General features: G+C 37.8%; 1 pseudogene; it reads right to left on the minus strand.

Moving 5' to 3' along the window:
• Window positions 1–698: 698 nt before the first annotated feature.
• On the minus strand, window positions 699–3627 carry LOC141504599 (L-lactate dehydrogenase A chain pseudogene; annotated as a pseudogene).
• Window positions 3628–6117: the final 2490 nt, after the last annotated feature.

Raw genomic sequence — 6117 nt, forward strand, 5'->3', positions numbered from 1 at the left:
GTGGAATTCTCCTGGTAGAGCTGTTCCATGGGGGTACTCCAGGCTATATTAAGCCAATTATATACCCAGAAATAGGGTTAGCTAATTCAGAGATATATATGGTGGCTATGCAGCAATAGATGAGATAAGGTATATACAATGGAATCAGACACTGGGCAAAATATCTTATGCAGAAAAGAAACTGTCAATGGTTGCGTGCATAGGACCAGATATTGCTTTCATGGTAGGATCTTTTAAAAATGTCAATATTATCAGAAAATCTTAACAGTTACAATTGCACTATTCGAGCATGTGTAAATAAGGAAGTGATAGATGATGATGTTGTTTTCATGATAACACAACCAAAATTTTCTATAATACCCACCATGGTAGAAGGGTGGTATAAGTCTCCTGCTGCTGAGTTCTTAGAAAAAGCATTAAAGAGAATTAGGCAAAAGAGATGTGTTAGTTGCATTGTGTTTGGAATATTAAGTATTGTAGCAGCCATTGTAGCAGCCACTTTGATAACTATTTCTGCACAAGTGGGGAATAAGGAAAAGATAGAAACTAAATGTATTCAAGAATTATCAGAAAATGTTACTAGATCATTAAAGGCTCAGGAGAGAATTAATGAAGATCTTTATCATTTCATTAATGTGTTACAAACCTTTGTAATGAACACAAGGGACAACATCATTGTGATTATAGATTTTCTGCTATTTGTGTTACTCCTTTAAAATATAATACTTCACTTATTCCATGGGATAATATAAAAAGTGATTTGAATGGAATATGGTATAATGATTCTATAACTATGGATATGAATCAATTGCATAAAATTGTTAATGATATTGCATTGGCACCTAGAATGGAAATGGACTCAGGTATTGATAATTTGTTTATCTTTGTTAATAGATTTCATCCTTTTCATTTGATGAACCTATTAGTGAGCATGCTTCCTGGTATCTTTGCATTATTATTGATATTGTGCATTATTCCCATTTGTCTCAGATGTCTTTTTTCTCTGGGATGAAATATAGATGTCCTAATACACTGTCTAAAGCTTCAGTATGCCTAAGAAGGGGGGATATGTTGAGTGCCAGCTCCTGGGAGTGATTTACACATATCCTTGGTGACCTTTTCCATCAGCAATATGTATGTATTCTTGCTCGTTATAAGGATTTATTGGCTCTCCAGAGAACCCTGACCTGGGACAATCTGTGGCTCCAGAGGTGGTTGTAAAAGACTTTTCTGATAGAGAAGTATGCTGATTTCTAAGAATAAATACTGTAAATTTACCCAGGAAATTGTGAAACTGGGTCTCCTTTAACCGGTCATTTCTAAGATAACTTTTTGTTATAAAAAGTCTGAGTTTCTGAAAATAAAACCAGTAGATTTTTGTATCATGATCTTGTGGTGTGTACATTTCTATTCAACCTGACTCGCATAAGCCAATGTCCAGACCCACACCAGAGCTATCGTGGGTGGCAATAAACTACTTCCCTTTCCATAGATCTGACAGGAAAACTATTCCTTGTGCTCTTAATTTGCTTATAATATTGTCTTTTACATCTAAATCCTGCATCCATTTTGGTCTTATCTTGGTATAGGGTTAGAGGTGTTGATCTAATCCAAGTTTCTGCCATAATAACTTCCAATTTTCCCAACAATTTTTATTAAAGAGTTTTTATCCCAAAAGCTGGACACTGGGTTTATCAAACAGCAGATTACTATAATCATTTCCTGCTATCTTTTTTACACCTAGTCTATTCCACTGATCCACCACTCTTTTTTCAGTTATTTTGTTGTTTATTCAGTATTTGGGTTAGTATGACACTTGTCGAATTGGTTGCATCATTGTACATACATAGATCTTTATATAATATTGAAATTTACAACTATTAAAATAGTATATATAAGTAGACAAAATCAGGTCCTCTGGAAAGGTGATTCATGGGGCCATGCTAAAGAGCTCTAATGGAGGGGAGCATAAAATGCATCAATAAAGCATTGCTACTTTATTAGTATGTATAGTGTTGTGTCCAAGAATGTTATGGACCTTTGGGAAACTAGCACCTACAAAATAGGCAGTGACATAACCTGTGGCTCTGCTTGACAGCAACTATGTTTATGACTGTACAAGTCTGATCCAGCATCACTGCAAATAACAGGGTTTAACAGTCACAATGTATTCCCCATTTCTAACTTTAGGAAGAGTCTAGAGTCTAGAGTGTGTTCTTAAGTTTTACATTTCTGGTGTTCAATTACTAAATCAGAGGAAGGATTTGACCATAGCACATCATACACAATCCCTTAATCACTGTCATGTTCTCAAGACAGTAAAATGGAAGCACATTTAAAGTTTTAAAATTGCAGCTCCTTCTGGATTCCCCAAAGAGTTTCTGCACTCTTCTTTAAATGGACCTCCTCCTCCAGAGCCAGATTTACCTTCACCACATCAGAAATACCATTCTGCCCCAAGACACAAGGGACACTAAGGAAGACATCTTCATTAATGCCATATAGACCCTTAATCATGGTGGAAATTGGATGCACTCTCCTAAGATTTTTCATAATGCTTTCTGCCAGATCTGCTACAGACAAGTCAATGGCCAAAGAAGTGTAGCCCTTCAACTTGATGACTTCATAAGCACTGTCAAACACCTGTTTGTGAACTTGCTTCCAATTTTCTGAATCACTATCAGTTCCCAAAGCAGGATAAAGATTCTTTAGAGATACACCGGCAACATTCACATCACTCCACACAGGAACACTGGAGTCTCCATGTTCCCCAAGAACCCATCCATGACAACTTGAAGAATGGATACCAAGTCTCTCCCCCATTAGGAGACAGAAACGGGCAGAATCCAGATTGCAACCACTTCCAATAACACAATTTTTAGCAAAGCCACTCAGCTTCCAGGCCACATATGTCAAAGTATCCACTGGGTTGGAAACAATAAGCAGCTTGCAATTAGGGCTGTATTTAACAATATTGGGAATGATGAATTTAAAAATATTCACATTTTGCTGGACCAAGTTAAGATGACTTTCTCCCTCCTGTTGACGTGCCCCAGCAGTAACAACAACCAGTCTGAGTTTGCAGTTATACTGTAGTCTTTGCCAGAAACAATCTTTGGTGTTTTGAGGAAAAGGCTGCCATGTTGGAGATCCATCATCTCTCCCTTTAGCTTATCTTCTATGACATCAACTAGGGCAAGTTCATCAGCCAAGTCCTTCATCAAGATACTGATGGCACATGCCATGCCAATGGTACCAACCCCAACAACAGTGATCTTGTTATGGGGTACCTGGTCTTCCTTTAGGACATTCAAAATCAGCTGATCCTTGACAGAAGTTCCCATTTTGGGGTGAATCCGGGCTGGAAACAAGGTGGCTGGTGGGGATGCGGAGGAGTCCCCCAGACGTGAGGCCACTAGCTGCTCCCAGACTGGTGCCTACCACTCTCTTTCTTAGCCAATACCAAACAGTTTTGATGACTGATGCTTTATAATATAATTTTAAATCTGGTAGGGCTAAGCAACTTTCTTTTGCACTTTTTTTCATTAAATCCCTGGAAATTTTTGACTTTTATTTCTCTATATGAATTTACTTACAATTTTTTCTAACTAATTAATTTTTTGGAATTTTGATTGATAGACACCAAATAAGTAGTTTAATTTAGGTAGAATTGTCATTTTTATTATATTACCTTGGCCTATCCATGAGCAGTTGATATTTGTCCAGTTATTTAAATCTGATTTTATTTGTGTGAGTATTTTGTAATTGTTTTCATAAATTTTCTGAGTCTGCCTTGGCAGGTAGACTCCCAAGTATTTTATATTGTCTGTTACTTTAATGGGATTTCTCTTTCTAGTTCTTTCTGCTATATCTTGCTAGTAGTATAGAAAAGCTATGGATTGATGTGGTTTATGTTATATCCTGTGACTTTGCTAAAGTTGCTAATTGTTTCTAGTAGTTTTTTAGATGATTTTTTTTAGGACTTTATTATTTAGGACTCTATATTATCATGTCATCTGCAAAGAGTGAGAGTTTTGTCTCTTCTTTCTCAATTCTAATTCCTTCAATTTCTTTTTCTTCTCTAACATTTGTCTAACATTTCTAACACAATATTAAATAGTAGTGGTAAAAATGGGCATCCTTGTTTCACCCCAATCTTATTGGGAATGCCTCTATCTTATCCCCATTGCATATAATGTTTGTTATTGGTTTCAGATAGATGCTACTTATTAAGAGAATATAATATTTTCACAGCACTTTTCTAATAAGTCGAAGATCTTCAGCAGGCTGAAATAAGATGATTTGCCCAGATGAAGAATAGTGAGAAAATAAAGGGGAACAGAGAAGAAGCAGAGAAGCAGTTTTGTGTTATGCAGACATTTCGGTTTGGATCAATGGCATTAAAGCTTGTAGAGTTGTGAGTTAGCAGGTGTACACAGATTTTCCTCACTCATATGCTTTCCTGCCACTTTTCAAATGGTATACTTATTTTCCTCATAGAACCTGAGTACATTGGTGGTAGAGTATACCTGTATTTACATGTGGACTGTGAGGTATTTGTTATTTCTGGATTTCCTTTACTATGTATTTAAGATATTATCATCTTTTTTCCATATTTTTTTAGGTAAATGGTTATGTTTATCTGAAAGTGGCACCATTGTGAGCATCCAGTTTGTATAAATGAAGTGTACTGATGAGGGTTCTCAATAGCTAAAACATTGAGCAGAATATATTCCCTCTAGTATAAGCTTACCTCTAGAGAATTTGAATGGGTGTGGTGGGGCGCTTCTTTCAGAAACTAAGTCTGCCAGTATGAAGACAGTTTTAGTCAGCCCAGAGAGTAAGTAGGTGAGAAATATGAAATGCTACAGAGCAGTGGCCTCCATCCCCACCATTATACAAGTATATCTTGCTGGCTTTAGGAGTTAGATTTTGTAGGACCAAAGAATAGTCTCACATAAAAAAGCAACAGAAATTCTAAAAGGTGGTGGTGACAGTCAGTGCAAAAATAGACAGGAAATGTATTGCCCTTTATGAAGAATGGAGATAAACTGCATTGTACATTGTGGGAAGGGAAGTTTATATAATGCAGGAAAGGTATGAACTCAGTGGTAAGGGGGTTGGCAAGAAGATGCTTGGAGAGGATAGAATATTATAAGACATAGCAGCTAGGGGTTTCCTGAAATAGTGGTTGGAAGAGGTAGTCACCAAGCAGGATAGCAGGACTCCAAAACAAATGGTAAGGAGAAATGGCTGGCAAGTTGGGACCATAAAATGTAAAGGGTGGGTAATATGTAATAAGTTTGGAAAAGTAGTTCAAGGCCAGGATGTGAAGAGCTATAATTGTCAAGAAGAGGAAAAGTAATACCAGCATATAATGAGAGGAGGGAGAAGATAATCAGATTTACATTTCACAAAAATGCCTTAGGCAACTATGTGGAGATAGATTGGAGTTAGGAGAGCTCTAAATCAGGGAAAAGTTACTGAAATTGGACTGGTGATAGATGTTAAATGTGGTGACTAGGTGAGCAGAAAGGAGGTGTCATATGTGAGAGATACTATGGGTAAAATGGTGAGATTTGGAAGCTGAAGATTTTCACAGAGAAATGAGGGGTGATACTAAGGTTGTCAATGTAGGTGATGGACTAGTAGGATAATAGTGCCCTCTATGGAAAAAGAGAAATTGGGAAGAGGGATGGATTGGGAGATAATGGATTCTGTTTAGGACATAAAGAATTTGAGGTGCCTTTAGGAAATCTTGTTCAAAATGTCTAATAGGAGTTGATTTGGGGGAAGGCAAGGGGGAATGAGGGGATCTTCACTCTCATCAGAGGTGGCTAGGAGAGGAAACAGCATATATACTCAATGGGGTATAGGCATCTGGAGTAAGGAGGAGGGGGGGACAGGGGGAAGAGGGGAATGTGAGTGATGGAGGAGAGGATGGACCATGGGGGGAGAGAGGTCAGATATAACACATTTTCTTTTTTACTTCTTGCAAGGGGCTGGGATTGGAAGGCTTGTCTGGGACCATAGGGCCAGGTGGATGCTGGGCCTAAGGGGTGTTATGTGGTGGGCTCAGGGCCTCTTGGCCCCAGAGCCAGGGATCTGTCTGCTGTG

This window comes from Macrotis lagotis, chromosome 1 (genome assembly GCF_037893015.1).
Source record: "Macrotis lagotis isolate mMagLag1 chromosome 1, bilby.v1.9.chrom.fasta, whole genome shotgun sequence".
Taxonomy (NCBI): Eukaryota; Metazoa; Chordata; class Mammalia; order Peramelemorphia; family Peramelidae; genus Macrotis; species Macrotis lagotis.